General features: G+C 36.8%; 1 protein-coding gene and 1 pseudogene across 12 annotated transcripts in view; both read right to left on the bottom strand.

Annotated features, from left to right (window-relative positions):
- Positions 1–26,988, bottom strand: part of CADPS2 (calcium dependent secretion activator 2) — a 517,989-nt gene that overhangs the window by 194,074 nt on the left and 296,927 nt on the right. The gene's annotated exons all lie outside the window — the stretch shown is intronic.
- LOC129045469 (dynein light chain 1, cytoplasmic-like) lies at positions 20,108–25,672 on the bottom strand (annotated as a pseudogene). The gene has a single exon (XR_008505230.2). The product of XR_008505230.2 is annotated as a dynein light chain 1, cytoplasmic-like (transcript).

Below are 26,988 nucleotides of genomic sequence, written 5' to 3'. Positions count from 1 at the left end.
AATAACTGCTTTTTCAAAACAGGGATGAAAAAGTGAAAATATCCAGAGAAGAGACAGAGACAGAGACAGGGAAGGAGAGGGTAAGAAGAGAAAGACAGAAACAAATGATATCTTTTAAGTCCCTTTAACTGCATGTGCCTGGTATGACTTTCCCTTTTTTCCCCATATAAAATAGGGACAGCAGTATCTGCCCTGAGTATCACAAACAGTGTCATTACAAAAACAGTGACATGATGCATATAAACGGGCCTTTGGGACTATAAAGCACGATGTCAATCAAGATACCATCATAAGAGCAGTAGTAGAACATACTGAAAAATTTCAATCTAACTTTTTTGAAGGACTTTCTAGAAAGTGTGGGGGAGTGACAATAAATTTTACAACTTTGTCCATTAAAAAAAAAAAACTTTCAAAGAGTGGGGCAAAAATTTGTCTATTTTTCTAAAATCAAGTATAACTAGGATATTGCACAAGTTACCACAAAACTAGATCTTCTCATTCATCTGACAAAAGTATTATTTCTGTGGAGTACATATATGTTTCCCAGTTACTGAATTCCTTAGGTTCTCAAGAAGTTGCTACTTATCAACAAACAAATTCTAGAATACTGCGGGAAAACGTACTTTGACATACAGTTTCTTTCTCACCTATATCTATTTATTTGGGGGAAAATAACAAAATAAAGGGGACCATGTACAGTGAGGCTGGGATTCATTGGGCCAGGCCTGTAAAATGTTTCCCATCCTCCTTTAATTTGAAAGCTTAAGAATTCCATTTATTTATTTGCCTCTTAGACTATATTCACAGTACTTCTGCCTATGAATGTAGGATACAAAGAAAAATGAAATCGGAGCGCCTGGGTGGCTCAGATGGTTAAGCGTCTGCCTTGGGCTCAGGTCACGATCCCAGGGTCCTGGGATCGAGCCCCACATCGGGCTCCTGGCTCAGCGAGGAGCCTGCTTCTCCCTCTCCCTCTGCCTCTCTCCCTGCTCATGCTTTCTCTCTCTCTGTATCTGTGTCTGAAATGAATAAATAAAATCTTAAAAAAAAAAAAAAGAAAAATGAAATCAAGATAGTTAATAGAAAAAAAAAAAACCTTTGACATTTACAAAACATATTCAGAATTTCAAGTTTCAGGCATTTTTGGTTAAAACTGACCTTAGTGATATCTCTGATCATTCACCTACTACAAAGCATTAAAGTTTTCCTACATTAATTTGATAAAATGTCTTGACAAGTTTGATATGTCCAAAAGAAACTACCACGTCACCTTCTTCTAACCTTTCTTCTTACATTTTTTAAAAAAGAAAATGTCCTGAAGGTTACTTAATACTCCTTAAATAGTGCCACCTTTATTACCAAGTAGGACAAAAATATTGTTCTGTTTTCAGGGAGTGCTTGCGCCATCTACTGGAAAAATATAGGACTACTCTGTCAAACAAAAACTGTAACACTTCCAAAGATACTTTCCTTTAAAATGCAACTTTGGAAAAAAATCTGGTCCTTTTCTTTCTTGCATTTTAAGGCATGTGTCAGTATAGGAAATCAAGGTTTCCCCCAAGGTTAATGTACATTATTTCAAATGTATTCAAATATACATTAGTTCAAATATCTCAATATTCCCTTCTTGATGGAATAGTTCAAGAGTTACACTTTCATAGGCCGAAGTGCATGTAAAATAGAAAAATACATATGGAGTAAAGGAGATAAATAACAATTTCACTATTTATTAAAAAATATACCAGCATCTAATTTTAAAACAAATATAAGCAGAGGCCCTGTGCCATTTAGCCATATACAGATAGGGATAAAGATTAGAATTCTGTTCCATGAATTTGTAGATTATCAAGATTACTTCACAGAAAAGAATTAATAAAGCCATTCCAAGGGTATTTGTTTTTTTTTTTTTTTTTTTTTTTTGAGAGACACAGAGAGAAAGCATGAGCAGGGGGAGGGGCAAAGGGAGAGAGACTCTCAAGCAGGTTCCACACTCATGCAGAGACTGATACCGTGAGACTGATGGACTAAAGCCACCCAAGCACCACACTCTGAATGTTTCTTGATACTTAGAATCCCAATAATAAAACACAGTGCAAAAAAAAAATTAGTACATAGAAGACATTGACTTCTACCTCCCCCCCCCCATTCTTTTTATGTTGGCATCACCTAAACAGCAAAAGAACTGCAAAGAAATTTGAGATTTGTTCATTTTCAATTAAGGAGGCCTATTTTTTTCCTAGGGAAATAAAATGGGAAGCTTGTCTGAAGGTCCCTATCATAAATTATATCCTAGGGTCTGGGGTATGATTCAGTGGCTGGCACATATAGATCTGCTTTTAAATAGGATGTGCGGATTATTAGAAAGTTATAAATTACAATGTAATTGACAAGGATCCAAATAATTTTCAGTTTATCGAGGGCTTTTCCTGCCTGTCTCTGCTCCATGAGTAGAAGGAAACAGACAAGAAAATAAAACTTACTTCAGAGATTATAAGACCTATCTTAGAAATAGTGCTCTTTAGTGATACTTAATATTTATTTTGTATAGTTTAGGACACAAGACATGCTCCCTAGAAACATTAACATAAGGTAGAAAATATTATGAAAAGTGAAGAATAGCTATCACAGGAATTCTTACAAGTCCGAGATTTCCAGACAGATGATCATGGGTGAATAAATGTTCCTCAATCATCAGACAAAACTAAAATGTATTTTGGAACTCTAAAAAGCAGTACAAAATTCTAGGAAATATGAAGGGAATTTCCAACAATAAAGTCTGAAATAAGGTTTCTGGTGAGACTTACTCTGCTAGCATTCAAGTTAATTACCCTTTCTATTCCATCTACAAGTAACAAAAAGTCAAAACAAATTTTGAGTAAAATGACAGACTATATAATATTACATTAGAATATATTCTGTCATAACATACATTCTAAACTAGTATTCTTCAAATAACTATTCTCAATTCATTTTATTGTTTCTTTGTACCAGGTTACATTTTATCTTGAGATTTACTGAATTGCTGGCATTGTGCTTTGCTCTTTACACACATTTTCTTAGTTAATATAACGGTCTTATAAGGCAGTTATAGTCATTGCTGTAAATTACAACAAACATAGTTTATAAACAACTTTTGCTACTTTTAATATTACAAAAACTATATTAAAGACTACCTTCAAGTATTACCTCACAATATATTCATTCAACATTTACCCTTTCTGACTTTGCCACAAGATTCATTTTATAATTATAGTTAACTGTGAAGGAACGGTCCCCAGCTGCTATATCCATAAAACAATTACGGTCATGAAAGATTTCACCTCTTACATATGGAGAATGTGGTCTTCATCTCAGATCAGTAAGATCAAGGCCATCCACCGTGTACTGGGCAAGAGGCATGCTGTCCTGGTTGCTGGCTTGGCTGTGAGTGATAAAGTGCTTCCTTATGCAGGAAGCCATTCCCCGGTTGCAGGTGTTAAGATACGAGTCTTCATCTGGAGCAAAGACAAGAGCTAAACAGGAGGGGACCCTCAAAGGGTGCTGTCTAAGTCAGGTCAGCCTTCTGAGGAGAGCGCAGTTATCGGAGGACAGCACGTGGACTGTCAGAAGCCACGAGAATGAAGGCAAGCCGTACAGGCACTTCTCATATTCTTTGTGACTATATCATTTGTTCTCCCTCAGCATAAAGACTTTTGGAAGTTCTACACTACTTTAACTGAACAAAGAGAAACCAGGAAGGAATGTCTACAATGGCAGAGAAAGAAAATGAGGTGGAGACAGGGCGTATCTGAGGCCTAGCATAGTTTGAAGGATGTGAGAGAATCTTTCCAGGAAGGGAGAAAACTCACAGTCCCAATCCTGCCATCTGGTCACCCTGATCTCCAGATCTTCCCTCCCGACTAAAACATTAAAGGACTGGAGTTCTTAAGTGCAGTGGTATTTCCTTTAGTAGTTTCCGCAAACTCTCAGGAACAGAGGAACAAAACTACTTATTAAAAAGAGAATTAGTGGGCGCCTGGGTGGCTCAGTCAGTTAAGCGTCTGCCTTCGGCTCAGGTCATGATCCCGGGGTCTTGGGATCCAGTCCCGCATCGGGCTCCCTGCTCTGTGGGGAGCCTGCTTCTCCCTCTCCTCCCCACTTGTGCGCTCTCTCTCTCTCTCAAATAAATAAAACCTAAAAAAAAAAAAAAAGAATTAGTATAGTCGCTATACTAAATGTTACACTTAGAGGGAATAAGAATTCTAAAACTGGTCTCAGCAGAGTCTGTTTTTACTAACCGTAAATAGATTATTTTTTTTCACTTTTCTTATTTTTTGGATTTTTTTTTTTTTTTTTAAAGTAAGCTCTAGGCCCAGTGTGGGGCTCAATCTTCTGACCTTGTGATTAAGAGTTACCAGCTCCACAGACTGAGCCAGCCAGGTGCCTCTAATGATTGGTTTCTTAACTGCCTCACAGGAGAATCTAATGACCAATCAATAAGAGATCTTTAAAGGTAAAAATACATATAAAATGTAAAGAAATACTGTCAGCAGCATGATGTTGAAATATAGGCCATGCCTGGATGTCATCACAAGGAGTTAGATTTGAGAAATTCCATTAATTGACTGATTAATCTATATAAAACAAGTGACATTTCAAATTTTCATTTGATTAATTTTTTGGGGGGGTGGGGGTGTGAAAGTGACCAATCAACTAACCATTCTGACTCCTATGGACCCAGCTATATAATCATGGGCCAAAAACTGTTTTTTCAGATTCATTTACTTATAGTGTAAAGTAACATTTCCTAGAAATATATTTTCACAATATTTCAGGCATATGTGATAAGCTAATTTTTAACCCAATAATTTCTGAACAGTTAGAAATTCAAAAACATGTCAAAACCCACTTAATCCTAATTCAGTGGTTCTCATATCTTAGCAAGAGCTGAAATCTTACACAGAGAACTTGTGAAAATACAGACTGCTGGGTTCTGAGTAGATCAGGCCTGGGAATCTGGTGCTGGTGCTCCTGGTCCAGAGACCAAACATTAACCACTTATTAATCTATACCTGTTCTGAAACTTCAACAGAACAAAAACCATAGCCACGCCTATTATGTTTTAAAATGTATTTTTACCTAAAAGTATATAATCAGTTAAGATTTCCTTAGAATACTATAAACAATTTTTCTAAGTGACAGAAATCAAACAAAATAACTTTTCTCTTCTTCTAAAATTTGATCACAGTGCCCCCAAGTGGATGAAAAAAATTACTAACAAGAAAGGAAAATGGACCGGTTCTCACTGGGACGGAGTTTATGTAAATTTATCTTTGTACTTGCCAGAATGTCCACCGTGGTGCTTTGCCCAGCATACCCTCAGTATGGGTCAGCTGCATAAACACCTGTGCATATTTTAGTAAGACTTACCACTCTTGCCCTTGTGTTTTCCTTATACAACATTAATGTTGGGCCAAGTAATCCCCAAATTTCTTTTACTTCTTTAATTTTATGTTGGTATGATGTAACCACAAATCCTAGTTAGAAGAAAGTAGAATATAAAGAAATGACTAACAGGAAAACTAACTTTATTCTATGCTCTCCATTCTCACCATCACACATTTCCTCAAAATTGTGATAATAATTTAGGGTTTAGGGAAAAAAATGATTTGTACTTAAACGACTGAATATAATACAGTAGTTAAGAGTTCGTGGTGAAATGGGCAGTGGCCACATATCTGCCCCCCTGCGCCCGCCCCCACCAAGCACAGGAGACCGGTAGCTGTCTGTGCCATATCCTAGAGGAAGTCTTCGGAAGAAAATAAACTTTTTTTCCTCGGTGTAATAATACCTTTATATACACTCCATAGATATTTGTGGATTATATTATGTAATTCAGTTAAAAACGTCTCAGCTTCTACTTATTTTTTTGCAAAAGGAAACTGCTGATATGCCAAAATTACTTAAAACAGAAAACACTGGCAAAGAGGACTGGAGCTTAAACACTTGATACTGACTAAATCCTTTTAATAACTTTCTTACATGCATGTATGTATCTCTCTGCCTATCTCCCTCTCACCTACTACACACACACACACATCCCCATCTCCTCACTTTTTTTTTTTAAAGATTTTATTTATTTATTTGAGAGAGAGAGTGCATAAGCAGGGCGAGCAGAAGAGGGAGAGGGAGAAGCAGACTCCCTGCTCAGAGGGGAGCCAGACCCAGGGCTCGAGCCCAGGACCCCAGGATTATGACCTGAGCTGAAGGCAGATGTCACCGTCTGAGCCACCCAGGCACCCCTCTTCTTCACTTTTTATCATTCTCTTAATTTCAGAAAAGAACCTCCTATTTTAAATGTATACATACCCAGGGTCGACAAATTTTTGTCACCACTCAAACCAACAAACTCATTCGACATAATAGAAGAACAGAAATTCAAAGGGCAGAAATACGGGTTTTGGTGGCACCACATAGTGCCACTGGCAAATGCTGTAAGGGGACTAATGAATACATTTACCTCTCTGCATTTCCCATAACTTCCTTAAGCACACATGAAATATGTATCTCATACAAAATACCCAGAAAAGTCTCATGTTATTTCATGCCAATTAACAAATTGCCAACACGTCATGCTAATAAAAAAAGCAATTGACCTAAGTAGAAGGGCTAATTAAATGGAGTAAGATAATTAAACGATTCTCAATATGTAATCAAAAATTATGGCTGGAAGTGTTTCACAATGTTGTCTTTTTGTTTTCAAGTATCTGCCTATCGGCAAAATTCTAATCAGTGTATCCATATGCATAAAAGACAGATCCAGTGCAGATGTTAATTTGTTGCATGATAGAAATCAGGTGTTCAATTACAAATAATGGGGTGTATGAGAGAACGTCCAAGATTTCCATTTAGCTGAACACACGCATCTCAACCGGCAAATGATTGCAAAGCATTCTTACTGGAATTAGCTACTAACGTGCACCCAAGGCACACCACATTCAACTCCTTTATTATCCTCATTATATAATATTCACATCTCCAGCCCCATGTATTACCTAATTTGCCACTGATTTAGGAGTCTGAATATCTGGTGCTCTAAATTCTATTTACTGAACTCTTTTAAAGGGATACTTTTGATTTTTATCTAAACTCTGGAGCATTTAACGTGAGGACTTTTGTTACCTAATTTTACATTTAAACAATCTAAACCATTTGCTTTTGTACTAAGGTAAATTTCTTGAATTAGGAATACTCTAAGCTTTTAACATGTAAAGCCTATTTCCACAAAGCCCTCCCCACAGAGTATCTAAACGTTATTTTAGCAGAACAACTACACAGAGGGGATCAAGTATATTCACTTGCCTAAAAGAGGTTATGCAGATTTGTTTTTTAGATTTATGACCAAGACACAGACTTAAAACATACTTATGAAGATATTCATCACTCCAAGTCTATGGATGGACACAATTCTGAGAGGATGAATAAATATTAGACCGATGTTGGATTATGTCCTAAATCGAGACCCTAATATTTAGGATTTTCCAATTGGTTATTTAGTAACCAATAGGGCCAAGCCTCTAAAACCTTAATATCAGATAACCACAATGGAAACAATGGAAAGGATCATTTGATTAGATGGCAGAGTAATAGCAGCGTCCATCAATGAGGACTTATTTTAAGAGAACATATGAAGAAGGTTTCAAAAATATTTTAAAATTCCTTTCATTCTCTTACCTCAATGGAACCAATGAAAAAATAAGTAACTCCGTAAGGTCCCTTACTCATTAAAAAATAAATGCTATTTCTGAGTCTGTGGCAACCAGCAAAGCCTTAAAATTTTTTCAAAGGTAAGAATAGAGAGAGACAATTTCCATAAACCAAGAGATGCAAAAGGGTAACCTTATGGGACAAATCTGGCCTGCAGATGTGCTTTGAAAGCACAGCATTAAAAATATACAGTTTGAATTGCTTTTCATGTTCTCTTGATTCCCATTATCTGGACTATTCCACTCTTCATGACCTTATTCTTAATGACTGCATGCATTTATTTGATTTGCCTGGCCTTTGGCAGCATTTGACTTTTGTGAACTCCTACTGTAATCACTTGAGAAAAGTATTGTGTGTTATTAGGCAGTGTTGTTGAGTGGTTTAGGGAACAAGCCCTGGAATCAGACAAATGGGTTTAAACCACGGTTACTTAGTAGTTATAGGACTTTAATCAAATTCCTTAACTTCCTTTGCCTCAGTAATCTCTCTGTAAATTGATATAATAGTGACATCAATATCATATAAATGATATATAAATACATAATATAAATTATATCATATATAATCTCACATTAAGCTGTAAGAACTAAATAAGATTATATATAAAGGGCCTAACTCCTTTAAATCTATTTAAAGCAATTACTTTATTTTGATGTCACAGGTATAAGAAATCATATGCTTCATCTTCTTGCTAATTAGTAGTAGAACAGATGTGTACTCTAAAAGGGTAATATTCTACCAGATAATGGATGCATGTCCTATTTAAACTATTCCTTGCTGCTGTGAAGGACTCTTTCCAGTATGCTCACATGACTTGTACAGCACAAGTTATTATTTATATTGACCATATATTCCTTTGAGAACTAATGAAGAATATCACTGCATCACTGATGAAGACACATGTATTTGAAACTTTGACAAGAATTCCATGGCAGATAGACCTTGTTTTCAAGGATAATGGTAAGACTGCAGGTTGATGGGATGCAATATTGAATCTAACATCACCAAAAGTGACTCACATGTGTTTTGGAGCCTTTTAGAACTTTTCAAAGAATTTAACTGTAAGTCTTACTTTTCCAACCATACTAGAGGATGAGGGGCTAAGAAGACCTTAGAAGAAACCCTAGACTACCTCTCACTATTGGGAAAAGGGAGAAAATCTGGAACAGGGCAAGGCATCCTCATAGAAATCATGTTTGTATAACTGGGTTTCTCAAAACCCAAATTTTATCATAATATAATATCCATAGAATAAGGCGGAAGACACAAGACAATATTAGACAACATTTAAATATTTTCCCAAACTAATGAAAACACTGTCTATAGAATAAGCTATGAAACAATGTCTCATCCAGAAGAGAATGTCAATAAGGAAACAAATTATAAAAAAATTCTGGCATCTAAAAGTAAAAGAATGGAGGGTGCCTGGGTGGCTCAGTTGGTTAAGCGACTGCCTTCAGCTCAGGTCATGATCCCGGAGTCCCGGGATCGAGTCCCACGTCGGGCTCCCTGCTCAGCAGGGAGTCTGCTTCTCCCTCTGACCCTACCACCCCTTCTTGGGCTCTCTCTCTCTCTCAAATAAATAAATAAAATCTTAAAAAAAAGTAAAAGAATGGATATTAAAAATTCACTAAAAGGACTCAATAGTAGATTGGAGCTGGCAGAAGAATCTATATATATGAAAATAGGCAATTGAGGTTATCCAGTCTGAGGAACAGAAATAAAGGAGGAGGGGAAGAAAAAAGGATCAATGACTGGCTCAGAGATTGGTGCAATTCCATGTAGCACCACCAACATACACATAACGGAAGTCTCAGAAGAAAAGCCAGAAAAAATATTTGAAAATATAAATGGCCAAAAACTTCTCAAATTTGATGAGAAATTGTTTTTGTTTGTTTTTAAAGATTTTATTTATTTGAGAGAGAGCATGAGCTGGGACGGGGGGTAGGTAGGAGCAGAGGGAGTGGGAGAAACAGACTCCCCGCCAAGCAGGGAGCCAGACATGGAGCTCGGGGCTGGATCCCAGGACTCCAGGATCATGATCTGAGCCAAAGGCAGACACTTAACCCACTGAGCCACCCAGGGGCCCCGAGAAATATTAGTTTTTATTCGTTTTTACATCAAACAGGTTCAATGAACTCCAAGGAGAATAAACTTGAAGAGATCTCACAGATTCACTATTCCAAAAAAATTTGTGGCCTAAAAATTAAAACTCATGGCATAAATATTTAATATTTTACACCTGTGAAAAATAATTTTGACTAGCTATGAAAGAACTGGATTCTAAGATGACATGTGTTCTAGCTATGTTGCATCAAAAATTAGTATCTATTGGAATTTTTTTTTTTAAAGATTTTATTTATTTATTTGACAGAGAGAGACACAGCGAGAGAGGGAACACAAGCAGAGGGAGGGGGAGAGGGAGAAGCAGGCTTCCCGCGGAGCAGGGAGCCCAATGCGGGGCTCGATCCCAGTGTCCTGGGATCATGACCTGAGCCGAAGGCAGACGCTTAACGACTGAGCCACCCAGGCGCCCCTATCTATTGGAATTTTAAAACAAGAAAATATTTCCTTTCTTGCTCACTCCACTGTTAGAATACATCATTTCTGAAGCAGACTAGTTGTTGGACTCGTTCAGTATGTGTGAATGCTATGAATCATCATCAATTTATAGATAATGAATTTGATGATGTGTGTTCTTTGCCAATGCTGAGAATATTTATATTTAAAATAACTTTAATAAAACATTGTGTTCTGTAAATGTAAGGATGGTTTAACATCAGAAAACCCACCAATGTAAATCAGCATACTGATGGGTAAAGGAGAAAAAAGGTACTATTAATTTGATATGAGAAAGCACTTGCATTTGAAAAAGCTTAACCACTTTTGGTTTAAGAAATTTAGCAAAGCTGCATACCAAGAACATAAAGCAAATATGCTTAATAAATGAAATCTTAGATACTGTGATGGTCAATTTTATGGGTCTACTTGACTGAGCCATGGGGTACCCAGATATCTGGTCAAACATTATTTTGGGTGTTCCTGTGAGGATGCTTTTTGGATGAAATTAACATTTAAATTGGTAGACCAAGTAGACTGCTCTCTCTAAAGTAGGTGGACCTCATCTTGGTTAAAGGCCTTGGTTGAACAGAACAAAAAGCTGACCTTCCCTTCAGTAAGAGAGAATTCTCCTGACAGTCTTTGAACTAAAACATAAAGTCCTGCCTGATGGCCTTCAAATTGGGGCATTGGCTTTTCCTGGTTCTATGGAACTTTGGGACTTCAGACATTAGCTATCTAGATTTTGGAATTGTCAAACTCCTTAATCCTGTGAGCCAATTCCTTATGATATATCTAATATAAACACACGTTTGTGTATCCTATTGGTTCTGTTTTTCTGGACAACCTAATACAGATTTAGTTCTAAGACTGGGAAAAGGCAGGATGCCTGGGTGGCTCAGTCATTAAGCGTCTGCCTTTGGCTCAGGTCATGATCTCAGTGTCCTGGGATTAAGTCCTGTGTCAGCTCTCTGCTCAGCGGGGAGCCTGCTTCTCTGCCTGCCACTTCCCCTGCTTGGGCTCTCTGACAAATAAATGAATAAAAATCTTAAAAACAAAACAAAACAAAAGACTGGGAAAAGGCCAGTTTGCCTGCTATCACTTCTAAGTAATATAGCACTAGAGGTCCTGGACCATATTATAAAAGAAAGGACACTAAATTAACAGGAAAAAACTATTATTTGCAGATAACAGAATAAGAGAATTGATCCAGTTAGCTTACTACAAACAATGCCTTCTTCTATACCACAAAAGCAAAGGTGGAGGTGGATTCCCCATGATGGGGGAGAACTGGCTTGTTGAGAAAAGTTGGGAGGCCTTTCTCATACCATATTCCAAAGGAAGCTCTATATGGATTAAAGACCTAAAAATAAAAGATAAACGTATAAATTTAAAAGAAGAAAATGAAGGAGATTATTTCTGTGATTTAGAGATGGAAGACACTTTTAAAACAACCCAAAAAGCACAAATACATGAGAGAAAAATTGATGGATTTGACCATTAAGCATTTCTGTTCAAGAAGGTTATCCAGCAGGTTATAGATCAAGAGGATGTCCGTAATAGTTAAAACCAACAAAAGATTATCTGGGACCTCCTGCTAGCAGAGTAGACAAATATGCCTAGCTCCACACTAGGCTTGAACTCAGGACCCTGAAATCAAGATCTGAACTGAAATCAAGAGAGGGATGCTTAACCGACTGAGCCACCCAGGTGCCCTGCTATTTAAATTGAGATTAACAAAAATTAAGTAGAATAAAAATGTTGGCTCCTCAGTCATGCTAGCCACATTTTAAGTGCTCAAAAGTCACATGTAGTCCCCACACTATGATAAATCCTGAAACAAAATAATGAAAAAATATCAATATCCCGGGGAGCTGAAAGAAACTGAGGAATTCAACTTAGCATCACAGCAGTTCAACCTACTGGACAGTCCAGGTACATATTTCCATCACTGAAGTTCTACTGGACAATGTTGATATAGACAAAGAACATTTGCAAAACAATGAAAAGAATTTAAAACAAAAAGTGAATTGGCAGGGAAGAACGAACACATGAATCACAAAAGCAGCAGCCTAACTAGTGGAAATGCATAGGGATAGGTATTTAAACTTATGAAACATAATAAAACATTTCCCACTCATCAGAAAAAGCAAAAATTAGAAACGTACATGTACTAATTTTGGGTAATGATACAGGGAAGTAGCACTGTAAATAGGAACAGATAAGCTGGAAAGCAATCCTGGAATACTTAATTAAATTAAGTATGTGTATGTCTGATTCTTGGCTACACGTGGTGGAGAAATTCTTACATAGGCCTACAAGTGAACACAAAGGGAGACAATTGGGAGCACTATTTATTATGATGGACTGGAGACAATTCAGGTGTTCATCATTAGATGCATAGATAAAATGTGATAAATATTATGGAATGTTATATAGTGAGAAGGAATGACCTAGGACAATATGTAACAATGTACGTAAGTCTTAACTACTTAATCTCAAACTTAAATACTTTACTCCTGAATTTTAAAAGTCCACTGAATCATGACTAATTTATAAGTTGCCACGTAGTGTTAACAGACCTTATAATTCATACATTATAATGTAACTCTGTGTTGACATCATTATTCATTAAAGGTGTTTCCTGAATTGTGATAAATGCCAAAACAAAATATCAATATCCCAGAAATATGAAAGGAATTTAGGAATTCAACTTAGTGTTACAGCAATTTAAAAACCATACTAAGTTTTACGATTCTACGAACTCCATTCTTTCAAGTTCAATAATCCAATAAAAATTAAATTGTACCAAATTAAGGAAACATTAAAAATTTTATGATTGTTAACCTTTCTTAACTATAGATCATTTTAACAAAGTTTGTTGTGGGTATGCTGTTGAATTTGGAACTAAATTTATATCTCAGCTCTTACAAATATTCAAACTAATTATTTCAGAATGAATGTAGAATGACACTTTAATTAGTAATGCGTCTCCTGGCAATTAAGATTCTCTTACTTGTCTCAGCAATTAAAATGGCAAGGCATATTATTAAGGTCCCATGATTCTTCATACCTCTTCCTGACAATTACTATGAGAAACATTAGAGGGATGATCACAGCTATAATCCATTCACTGAATATTTGGCAGCAGGATAAACACTTTCTCCTCCCTGCTTAGTAATTTTTCATTTCATGCATATTACCTATCAATCATTAATGCAATTTGTGCTCTGTATCACAAAGTTCAACTTTTCATTTTATCTAATTTATTACAACCAATTGATTTTGTAGAAATGCAAGTTGCAGGAATAATTTTAATTAAGAAATAATTTTTAACCCATTTATTCATGATACGACTTTAATGGTCAGAACATTAATGTGGTTGATGGTAGCAAAAATATCACTGCTGAAAATGAGACCTCTAAAACTACTCTAAATTAAATATATTAATATAACGAAGATACATGCACAAAATCGTTAATACTGCTGATAGGATCAGAGAATACAGAAGGACTTTCATTTTTAATTTTCAAATGTCTAAATTTTTAAGAGTATGAGGTAGACTTTTATGTCCTTTTAATGATTCCTTTATAACTCATTTTTTATAATGCCTATTACTACTATAATATGAAAACATCTCAAAGTTACACAGAATATATAATTCTATACCATAAAATTAAAACATGGCACCTAAAACCTTCATTCTCTCAGATCTACTTAGTAAAGTGTAATGGCCAAACCCTTGAACAATACAGATGTCTATAATTAAGTGTATGTTTTGGAAACTGTAAACAGATCTTATCAAAAGTCCACAACTGTGTCTTACTTAAGGTCAAGGCAAAGACTAAACTTCCGGGAAACTTGTCTTCCTTTGAATAAAAAGGTGTATTTGTGTCCAAAGCTAAAAGCGGTATGGCAAAGCATGATAAGCTTATCCATATTCTCTGCAGTATTTGCAACCTGAAACATCATCCTGTTTTCTTGTAGCTATCTTATTCATTCTACATTAATTTTACTCATTTCGGGTCCATTCCTTATTCATTTTTTAAACTGAGGAATAAAGGACATACGACATTGGTTTCAGGTGTACAATATAATGATTCAGTACTTGTATATATTGCAAAATGATCACAGGACATCTGGTTAACATCCAGCACCTCACAGTTATGCATTTTTTTTCTTGTGATGAGAACTTTTAAGATCTACTCCCTTAGCAACTTTCAAATATGCAATAGTTATCTACACATGTAATTATGTATGTAATCTTTCCTGTATAATATGCCTTTCTCTAAATACATGATAATGTATCCAATTGTAAGATTCTTTTGTCTTCTTTGGCTTTTACCACAATTGGAGGCAATGTATATTGCTGCAACTGTTGGCAAAACTTGAAAAAGGGTAGCATTATCTTGTAAAGAGAACATTTACATTGTCATCAATTCAGCAATTTTACTCTTAGGTACACTCTCAAGAAAAACAGCCTATATGTCCCAGGAGATCTACACAAGACACTTATAGTAGCACTGTCTCAAGTAGCCAAAATCTGGAAATCACTTAAATGCCCATTTTGATAAAATGGATAAATTATCATATAGAGAAAGGCACACTATACAGGAAAGATTACATACATAATTACATGTATAGATAACTCTAGCATAGACCAAGGGTTAGGACATCTGATGTATAGAAGAGAGGGAAAAAAATGAATAGGCTTTAGTAGCAAGACAAGAGTGCACAGTATCAGCCTTCACTGTATATCATCCTAAAACTTAGTACTTTAAAACATCATTTATCATTTCTCATAAACCTATTATTCACCAAGCACTACTACTGATCTGATCTGGACTCTACATGACCCACTCATCAATCTATGGGTCAGCTCTAAATTGGCTAGCTGGCTTTGTTCATTTCATGGGGGCTCACTCAGGTCTGAGATCTCAGCCAGAACAGGGCTTATTCATTTCTGCTCCTACAGTGATCTAGCCCATATGTATCCTCTTGATGAAGGCAGAGAGCAGGAGAGGAAGTGAAAATGCATGAGTGCTTTTTCAAGCCTCTGCTTGTGCCAAGTTTGCTACTGTTTCAGGGGCCAAAGCAAGTCACATGGATGAGCCCAACGTTGGAAGGAACATATAGGGCAAAAGATGTAGTTGAGGGAGTCCATTTATTGGGTCCACTTACAAATGAATTTTTTAAAATTTTTTTAAAGATTTTATTTATCTGAGAGAGAGAATGGGAGACAGAGAGCATGAGAGGGGAAGGGTCAGAGGGAGAAGCAGACCCCACGCTGAGCAGGGAGCCTGATGTGGGACTTGATCCCAGGACTCCAGGATCAAGACCTGAGCCGAAAGCAGTTGCTTAACCAACTGAGCCACCCAGGCGCCCCTACAAATGAATTTTTTAAATAAGCATATCTCTTCCTTCAGTGTAGCAAAGGGCGTTCTGGCTGACTGAAGAGTTTTACGTAAGGAAGGTTCTAGGCAGACAGAAGGAAGGAAAGCCCACTCTTCTGGTATAAGATGACCCATGCAAAGATGACCAGTTCTCTCAAAACCAGGGTTGTGGGGACAAAATTACTTGGCAGTCAGTGGACAGTCTGCTCATGAGGAAGTTTATAAAGAAAACAAATTACTTTTCTTGGCACATCCATACCAGTGTGAGAAAACATGTAACCTAGTACTAGACACATACTAGGTTAAGTGAGAGTAGAAGAAATAGGGTTGAGTTAGTAAAAGCATGGTCCCGTATATGAACAGATTGATTTTGCTGAAGTTAGGGGTTTGCGCTGAGCACCTTAAGGAGAAAGGGTTGAAAAAAATTACATGGGGGGGCGCCCAGGTGGCTCAGTTGGTTAAGCATCTGCCTTCAGCTCAGGTCGTGATCCCAGGGTGCTGGGATTGAGCCCCATGTCAGGCTCCCTGCTCAGTGGGGAGTCTGCTTGTTCCTCTCCCTCTGCCCCTCCCCTAGCTTGTGCTCTCTCTCACTCTCAAATAAATAAAACTCTTTAAAAAAAGAAAAAAGACTACATGGGGTTAGATTTTTGAAGAATTTGAATGCTAGGCTATCGAATGTGAATCTAATCCCATTAGCAACGGGAAGCACTAGAAATTTTTTGGCAGAAATATAAATAGTATTCCAAAATTCCTGAACAGTTTGGAAAACAGGTGAATACAGGCAGATCGTACAAAAGTTACCGAAACAGGTTTTCTTTTTTTGGAGACGTGTAGAGACTGAATTAAGGTTGGGAGAAGGAATGGAAAGGGTTTTGTCTGTGGGAAATACTATGGAGAGATAGGGATTAACTACTGTAAGTGAAAAATGGTTAAAGACAAACCTAAAGACCTCACTGGCAAAAAGGTTACCTATCTCACAAAGGTGGAAATAGTGGATATTCAAATTTTCTGACTAATATTTGGTCTGCTGCTATATCCCTCTAACCCACAGTCAATTTTTAAAAATTTTTCAGAAGTACTGATATATGAAATAAGCAAAGGCACTAAAATATATATTCATATTTTTTAATAAAGGCAACACATTGATTTTTAAAATCATGAAAATTTTCTTCTGATGTGGATATGAAGGATCCCAAGATGAGTGATTAGACATTTTAATACTTTCAAACTCTGTGCTCTCTCTGTTCATGTTATTAACACTGGCATTAAAGTTGTGATGATTCTTTTTATAATCAGAACATCCATCCATCAAGCTGAAACAAATTCATTTGCTATCTTCCTCATTATCAACTTAATGATTTTCAGGCATTTCAAATAGTCTTAATATGGAACCACGGCTGTGATGTGATTTTTATGTCCCATTACCAATGCCCCATTTTGCTAGACTCTAGCTATGATCATAAAGAGAAGATTAGGAAGTATTCCTTAGGACTGGATGTCCTTTGTGAAAGTAGAGGAGTTGGGACTACTTTTGAAGAGATTTCTTTTAATCGTTTCTGTATTCTCAGGTGCTGTTCTACCCATCCCTACTTTCCAATAACACCCATTTTCTTCCCTTTGGATCGGTCATTACCACCCCCCACCCCCACCCCAAACCTACTTTGCTCTTTGTCAGGGTCTTCCAAATGAGACCAGCTTTGCAGCAATATATGTTGACCAAGTTCTTTTGCTACTATTGTGTTTCACTACTGCTAAGCTTCATCCTGTCTTCTAGTTCTCGTACTCTTCAGGCTCCTAAGTTTCTTCCTGCTTTGGACCCACACTAGGCTCTGACCCCTTTGCAATCTTTACACAAGCTGACAGCAGTCAGAGGTTCTTGGCTTGCTCCCTCCGCTCTACCACTCCCTCCCCTCTGATAGATCCCTGACAATTCCTGTCTCTGATGATCAAGGCACTAGTTTTTCTCTTTGTTCTTCTTTGTCAGTTGTTGGGGAGAATATTTTCATGAAGTTTTTTTTTGGGGGGGGGCCAATGTAAATGGAGTAAAAGTGTACATGAAACAGGACAGAATAAATTCTGAAATAAATAGGACTTTCAAATCAGGAGTTACTGGAGGAGAATAAAGGCGAAAGACTTTTATTGATTCCACAAAGACAGTATAAACAAAGCTCAAATCTAGTTTTCTTTTTTGCCTTTAATAAGTACTGGTTATTTATCATTCTTGCATATGAACACTGTCCTACAGGTCTAACACATATCACAGAAATGGTCTAAATATAAAATGTTGGCAGGTAATAGATATTAAAAAATCTACTTTTTCCGTCATAGTTAGGCGAAAAGCTATTAAAGGAAGCCTCCCTGTAGAGAATAAGAACTTTGAATTTCAAATTTTTTGGACAAGAATACATTTTTTTCTTAAGTCTTTAGATTTCTAGTCCTATAGAAGTCTTTGGACTAATAAAACCTACTGTAATTCCTCTGGAGAAATACTTTGAAGCATATTCCAACAAATTTACAGTCGTACCCATTAGATAATGCCGTAATTTGAAGTTTATACCCAATCAATCCAACACTTCTTTTGAATATGAAAGAACTGTGAACATAAATTCTGCATTGTTCTTTCTTTGGAAAAGAAAACATTCACTCTAGTATTTAGCTCCTACTAATCAGTAGGCGGTTTTCTAAACAAACAAACAAGGTATAAAAACAGCAGTAAGACAATGAAAATTTTCCTTTGGAAATTAGATTTGGTGGGGGGGGGGAGCTAGTCAATAGCAAATCACCCAAATTGAGATAACATTCTAGTGGCGAGACAAGTAACAGCCAGTAAATATAATATCAGGTAATGAGAAGAGCTTAAAGAATGAAGCCCATTAGGAGAGAAAGCTGGAGGTGAGTGGAGAAAGGCACTATTCTGTGGAGGGTGGTGAGGATGGGCCCTTGTGCACTACAGCACGTACGATCAGACTACTGACAAGTGTGGGGGCAGAGGTGGGGGAAGAGTTTCTCTCGGCGGCCGCCACTGGGAAGGGGCTGTACCAGGAACCAGCTGAGAATATTCAAGCAGCATCTTCAGAACCGCCATCTCAACGATGCCAACGTCTCCCGGCGACTATTTTCATAAAACATCAGCATATTTAATTAGAGTAATTATGCAACTACACGAATGTCTTGGATGCTATGGTAACTACAAAATGCAAGGTTTTGAATAAGTATTGAGTCAACTTTTCAATCCCTCCTTAAAGGAAGCACGTATAAAACAAATTTAAAACACACAAATTAAAACTTATTTGGTACATAAAAACTACTGAGATCGACAACTTATTGAAAAGTGGACAGATTTTAATACCGCAACTAGCAAAACCTGACAGACTGCTTGGAGCTAGAGAGGATCCATGCTCATCCAATGATTTAAACAAGAAAATTAAAAGCAAAATTAGCCGCTGCACTAAAAACATATAAGACACCACTAGTTATTTAAAATAACAGGCTTTGAAAGCTTTTGCCATTTAAAAAATAAGTTTAGAACTTTTCCCTTTATTTTATAGCCCAGTGCAGTCCTAGCTTACTCTTTTCGCTTGCTATGAAATAATCTCAAGGTGTTTTTTTGTTTTGTTTTTTAGAACTTGAGCTTATCTGAGCACTCTTATGTAATATTTTCCATTTTTCTCCCTTTGGACATAGAGAAGGCAAAATTAAGTTAGCAGCAAAAAATACACTACCACCACCTACATCCATAATAGCTGTCAAATAAAAACACACTAAAGCCTAACAATTAAAGCAGAGAGCCCTAATGGGGGACATAATTTTTATACTCTGAAGGAATTAGGATTTGCATGCCATTTCCCCATCTGTCTTTGAGCATTTTCTTCCAAATAAAACCTAACAATGTGTTTAAAACTGGAAGGTTTTATTACAGCTCATGGGACTATAATTTTTTAAAATAACATTTATTCTGATACAGATCGTTACTAGCTGATTAAGCACTTAGCTTATAACAGGCACTGTGCTGCATGCTTTAGGAGTACACCTCATTTTTTGCTCGGGACAATTCACCTTTAGAGTTGAGAAAAGTGAGACTATGAGAAGTTAAGGAACTTGACCAAGTTTGCCTAAAAATGACAGGGCTCAAGTTTAAACCCAGGTCTAACTCCCGAAGCCTGTGTTCTTAACCACTTTGTACCCTGCCTCCTATTTATGGAGATATCCTTAAAGTGAATGATTGGCTTGAAAATCATTTACCTGTTTCCATCCTATCTCAAGAATATGAACTATTTCTATCTTACTTTCCTTAGGACATCAAATTTTAGGTTTAAAATAAAATTGAGGGGCGCCTGAGTGGCTCAGTCGGTTAAGCGTCTGCCTTTGGCTCAGGTCATGATCCCAGGGTTCTGGGATCGAGTCCCACATCGGGCTCCCTGCTCTGCAGGAAGCCTGCTTCTCCCTCTCCCTGCTTGTGTTCCCTCTCTCGCTATGTCTCTGTCAAATAAATAAAATCTTTAAAAATAAATAAATAAATAAAATAGAAAAATTTCAGTGCTGGAAGAAAACTAAAAAAAATTTTAGTGAGCTCAACATGCTGTTTTAAAAATGAAGAAACGAAGGAGGCATGTGCCTACAGACCCAGGGCACCCTGCAGGCAGACCTGGCTAGAGCCTAGGTCGCCCAGTCTAGGTCCCCTCTACTGCTCGGTAACAGTCCTCATAGGTGCCTGAGAAGGAGCCAAGAGAAAGTTGTCAGAGGTGGGGGGTGAGTTGGAAATAGTGTCTTATTTTTTTCCTTATTCATTTAATTGTTAATGGGGTTTCTAACACAGCTAGTTAAATTACACTGCAACAGGCCTACTTGTTTAAACTCCCAGAAAGACTTTATTAGAATTGCATGGAGCACTCCTGCTCAAAAAGCTTCATTTTCCCTTTTAAGACCACCTTTAATCTTTAGAGCATCCTTTTGGGATAAGGCAGGAAGAAAGGGAGGGGAATAACCTAGAGCCCAGCAAATGTCTCATCAGCTCAACTTATTATCAATTTATTTCACAGCCATAGGAAGCTTAGAAAAAGAGGTTCTACTACACATTCATCAACATCACCTGAGACCCAAGGCCCAGAACATTCTATAGCAACATTTAACAAAATGAGCACTTAAAGATAGTATTTATCAGATCGGTAGTAAGATTTAATCCAAAAGTTTCTCTGCCATCCATTTCCTGACATGAACGTCTGAGTGGTATTCTTCCGTGCATGATGGTTGCACGATGGGTGATAAATACTGGAACAGTGTGTAGGCTAGTCTATTATATCCCACAGAAACTAACTCCAAGGACTGAAGGACTGGCCCCCTCTACCCTACTCAAGATCAAGTGATAGGGCATCTTCAACCCTAGATTTGAACAAATCGTAGCTAGTGCCTATGTCTCCAATAGATTTTTTTTCTTAAAGGAATGGATTTTGGGGAGGAAAAATATGGGGCAGAGAGGTATAGAACATAAAATACAAATGTAAGCTGTTTTACTAAGTGTTTTATTGCCACAACAAATTCGTACAGAGAAGGACCTGTACAAAATACAATAAAGTTTCAAAGACTGAGGTGTTCCCTCAGCAAGGCTAAAAATTTCAGTCTCTGGTATTTGGAATTTGGGCTGCAGTACTTGTCCTTGGATGGATCACAGGCCATGCTTTTAACGAGACTGAAATAGCAGAATGGCCAGCTGGCCCAGGTAGAAGCAGAAGAAGTGTTGGTTTCATGGGTCACACAACTACCAAAGTTCCTCCCCCCCCCGATGCAGGGCCAGGAGGCGTTGTCCTCCTTAGTATGGTCCACAAGCGTCTTCTCTGCATCCTATTCCTCCAACGCCCAAGCAGCACACTCCACCCAGCCCTGTTGTATCTCCTCTGACATACTGGCATTTTTGATGATGGCCTTTTGGTCTTTGTTTTGTTTCATATTTTGATTATTTAACGTTTGTTTTTCCTTCTTTTAGTAAGTGTCTCAACTCAAACATATGCTTTCTTTAGGGTTTTATGAATAGCTAAAACACATCATTACTGTGAGCTAGCCAGTGATTCCTGCAAGCATGCTGTACACATTAAGATACTACTTATCCAAATATGAAAAACCCTCAGCAAACATCATACTCAATGGTGAAAAACTGAAAGCTTTTCCTCTAAGATCAGGAACAAGACAAGGATGTGTACGCTCACCACTTTTATTCAACATACTACTGGAAGTCCTAGCCACAGCAGTCAGACAAGAAATAAAAGGCATCCAAATTGGTAAGGAAGAGGTAAAACTATCACTATTTGCAGATGATGTGATACTACATAGAGGAAAACCCTAGAGACTCAACCAAAAACTACCAGAACCGATAAATGAATTCAGTAAAGTTGCAAGATACAAAATATACAGAATGTGTTGCATTTCTATATAACAAAGTAGCATAAAGAGAAATCAAGAAAACAATCTCATTTACAATTGCATCAAAAATACCTAAAAATAAACAACCAAGGAGGTTAAACACCGGTAATCTGAAAACTATAAAACAATCATGAAAGAAACTGAAGAGGACACAAACAAATGCAAAGATATTCCATGCTCATGAATTGGAATATTGTTGAAATGTCTATACAAAAAAATCTACAGATTCAGTGCACTCCCTATCAAAATACCAACAGCTTTTTTCATAGAGCTAGAATACTAAAGTTTGTCTGAAACCACAATAATCTGATTTTAAAATGGACCTGAATAGATGTTTTTCCAAAGAAGACATACAGAAAAGACATTTTCTAAAGACATGAAAAGATGCTCAGCCTCACTAATCATCAGGGAAACACAAATCAAAACCACACTGAGATATCACCTCACACCCGTCAGAATGGCTAGTATCAAAAAGAAATAACAAGTGTTGGCGAGGATGTGGAGAAAAAGGAATCCTCATGTACTCTTGGTAGGAATGTAAATTGGTGCAGCCACTGTGGAAAATAGTACTGAGTTTCCTCAAAAATTAAAAATAGAAATGCCACACAACCCAGTAATTTCAGTACTGGGTACTTACCTAAAGAAAATGAAAATATTAATTTGAAAAGATTTACATACTCTATGTTTATTGCAGTATTACTTATAATAGCCAAGAGATGGAAGCAACCCAAGTGTTGGATAAAGAAAATGTGGTATCTATACACAAAAGAATATTATTCAGCTATAAAGAATGAGATCTTGCCATTTGTAGCAACATGGATGGACCTAGAGGGTATTATGCTAAGTGAAATAAATCAGAGAAAGTCCAATACATTTCACTTATATGTGGAATCTAAAAAAAGAAAAAGAAACAAACAGAAAAAACTCAGATTCTAAAATAGAGAGAACAAACTAGTGGCTCCCAGAGGAGAAGTGGAGAAGAGGATGAGTGAAATAAAGAGGATTAAGAGGTACAAACTGCCAGTTATAAAATAAATAAGTCACAGAGATGAAAAGTACAGCATTACACAATATTGTAATTACGTTATATGGGGACAGATGACCACACTTATCATGATGAACACTGAGTACAGAATTCTTAAAGCTATGATGTACACCCGAAACCAATATAACATTGTATGTTAATTATATTGCAATAAAAAAGTACTCTTCCTCTAAATAATTCTATGAAGAAACTGAAGCACAGAGAGGTTTCATAACTTTCCCAGGATCCCATAGCTATTAAGCGGTAGAGCCAGGATGTGAAGGCAGGTGGTCTGGCTCCAGAGCTCATGTTCCTAAGCCATGCTGACCCTTTAAATATTGGATGGACAGGAGCCCTTCAAGACTCACCGTAAGGAATCCTCTCAAATGAATTTCCCTAACAATCAGATTTTTGGTACAACAAATTTACCTATTTTTAATTAGAAGAAATTAACTATTTGATCTTTAGTTTGATAACTGCATTCTTTCATCATAACAGCAAAATCTGGAAAATAAAGAAAATTTCACCCATAGTTGCATTTTTCTATTTAGTGTATTTCATTTCTCAAGTTATATTTATATGCATCTGTTTTCTGTTGTGTTTTTTTTTTTTTAAGAGAGGGAGGGGGAGGGGCCGAGGGAGAGGGAGAATCTTAAGCAGGCTCCATGCCAAGTGTGGAGTCCAACGCAGGGCTTGATCTCACAATTCTGAGATCATGACCTAAGCCGAAATCAGGAGTTGGACACTTAACTGAGCTACCCAGGTGCCTCGATAGCCATCTGTTTTTTACTACTACTATCAGAATAGAAACAATTCTATAACTATAGTGTATTTTTCAAACTAATTTTACATAAAAGCAGCCTGATGTTTCAGTCAGTCTTCATACTTCCTTTTCTTGTCTTGAGAAGATTCAAATAAACCCCAAATGTCTTATCTTCCAGGTGTCCTCCCTTCTACCAGCTCTATTCACCCTAAACTCTGCACATTCTCTCTTTGTAGGCACACCATGGGATGAGTGGAATATGCTCCTGGAGGGATGAGGAAGGAAATGATAAGTCATAATTTTATTTCTGAAGGGCTGAAGGGGCCATTCAAATTCCCTAGTCGGACATCCCCTTCAGCAGTTGATGAAAGCAGGCCAGGACAGGTGTGGTGAGTCACCCACGTGAGTGACAGAACTGGGACCACAAGCACAACTGTCCTGGCTCTTACTACAACTATCACTGCTCTGTCTTCCATCTGCACCACTATTCAGCTACACGAGTCAGAGGAAGGAACTAAAATATTTTAAATAAAGTCCAAATTTTTCTGACCTCCCACAATGCTCACTTAACAAGCCCAAAATTTTTGCTTTATAAACTCAGTGTTAATATTTTAAAACTTCTGGATGCATGCAAAAAACCAAAAAGGACTATTCTGTCAGGACCTAGTACAAAAATTTTATGGTAAGGCATCAATTGAGATGGAACTGACCTATTATAATCCTGTATGCTAACTGTTTATAAAATTATATAGTATTCCTAAATAGTTTTCACTATAATTTTTTAAATGCCCCAAATTAATTAGGATAACCTATGAATATGGTCTGTCAGTTCTGAAAGAAAATTTTAAAAGACCTCATACTCTACTTTTAATTCTTTGGCCTGATTTCCTTTTAGATGCTCAGAGAGGACACTGAAGGATACTTGAAAGCAAAAGAGTGTAGTTATTCGATGCATGAAAAAGAAGAAAATAACATAGGTTAAAATATTACACCCTGGAGGAAACTCTAGAGAGTAAAAGGGTGTTGAACAGAAAGCCACATTTAAGCTTAAAGGCAAACTAATTTATTACAGGAGAAATCAGAGAAGTTTTACAAAGGGAGTTATAAGTTAAAACATCTAGTTTAGTGATCATTAAAGCCATGTTTGAAAATGTTTCTACCATTATCACATAATTAGTCACTAGTAAATTAAAATGAAACAAAGTTCTTAATGATTTAAGTTAGCATATAGAAAGGGACATGAATATAAGGCATTTGGAAAAACAAAGTTGGCTTTATGGCTTATTCTTTTTTATCATTCTAGAACAGTTACATTGATGTTTATAAAGTATCACAGACAGACTTCTCTTCTGGAAGCTGAAAGCTGTGTTTGGGAAAAAATTTATTAAGAACCTAGCAAATACTTTTGTCAGAAGTTTTGGCAAGGCATTAAGAAGTGGGATTTCTATGAAATTAGAATAAGTCAGAATAAGGTAAATTCACATTGGGAAGGCAAATAGACCTACATATAGGTTCAAATGTCAAACCCGGTTATTTTAGACAAGGACATGTAGGAAAATCATTCTAAAAGGTCAACTTAAATTAAGAATCAATTTTTTCCAGGGAAAAAACAGACCTGTCCTTTCTGTAAGGCCTGGACCCTCTCAGCAAACGCCACCTTGACAAAATTAAGATCTTCCTTCCCTTTGATCATGGACTATCCCCTAAACAAATTGCAGATGATAAACCTTAAAATCATCAGCAGTGCAGTTTTATTAGAGTGCATTCATTTCATTTTATGAGCAAATGCCAAGTTTGACAGCATGACACCCGAGCCCCTGAATGCATGGCTGGTCGGCTCTCTGGGAAAGCACGGGACAACAATAATGCAGACAGCTTGGTGCTTACGCTGTTCTTCCTGCTGGAAGCTGAACTATTGTCTCTCCCCTGAAGCAAGAAACAGGCCCAGTGCCTTTCAAACCTGTATGATATAAATTAACAGAGACTTTTATAAATGACAATTACAAAATATTTCAGTACATCTGTTTAATCAACAAATGTTTAAAGAGCCAAGCATGATTCTGCTATAAAGAGAAACAGGAGATTTATGGGACAGTGCTTTGGCTAACATTTTATCTTCCCAGTTCTTAACTGTGACAAAACTATTATACAGTTATACTACTCATGAAGTTTTTATTTATTTTTTCCTATAAAATAATCAGTTGCATGCAGACCTCAGATAGATCCAGATCATCGGCCTTTACGTATTTGTGACAGTTTAATTTTCTTCTTTCTCCTTTACCATTGTAGAATTGTCATAAGAATCATTTGTTTTATTTAGTTCCATTTCATTTTACCTTTCTTTTGACTGAAAAAATAACACCTGATTTAGGAAAATGTTATTTAATAAAAACAGAAATAGTATTCTGGGATTTAAGTTAATACTGTTACTTAGCCACTAGGCTATGCTAAAGGACAGTCCATTTGTTCAAGAACACTTCTGTCTTCCAGCTACCCAAAAAAGGAGGAAAATAAATTAAAAAACTGGATATGAATTATTTAACCATTCAAAACCTAGCTGGTAATTCATTTAACAGATGTATATGAGTTTATATAATTAGTTTATAGGACATGTTCCAAAAGAATAAATGAGCCCTTTTTAAAAAAATCAAATCTATGTCATGTGGTAATGTCCAGTTTGGTTTAAAAGAATGAAATCATCTTTATGTGTATTTTATTCAAAATAAGTGTATTTTCATTTATATGTAGTCACTCCTATTTTTTTTTTTAAAGATTTTATTTATTTATTTATTAGAGAGCGAGCGAGAGAGAAACAGCATGAGAGAAGAGAGGGTCAGAGGGAGAAGCAGACTCCCTGCCGAGCAGGGAGCCCGATGCGGGACTCGATCCCAGGACCCCGGGATCATGACCTGAGCCGAAGGCAGTTGCTTAACCAACTGAGCCACCCAGGCGCCCCTAGTCACTCCTATTTTTTAAAAAAACTATAATATTTAGTCATGGACTGATTAGTTATCAGAAACATGAGCTTTTTATCAGATATATTTTTCTGCTTATAAAAAGGTTATTTAGGGTGCCTGGGTGGCTCAGTT

The sequence above is a fragment of the Mirounga angustirostris genome, unplaced genomic scaffold, assembly GCF_029215605.1.
Source record: "Mirounga angustirostris isolate CCGP_5_RB_7025 unplaced genomic scaffold, mMirAng1.0.hap1 SCAF_12, whole genome shotgun sequence".
NCBI lineage: Eukaryota > Metazoa > Chordata > Mammalia > Carnivora > Phocidae > Mirounga > Mirounga angustirostris.
The sequence above is the reverse complement of the archived record's forward strand: the minus strand, read 5'-3'. Positions and strand labels throughout refer to the sequence as shown.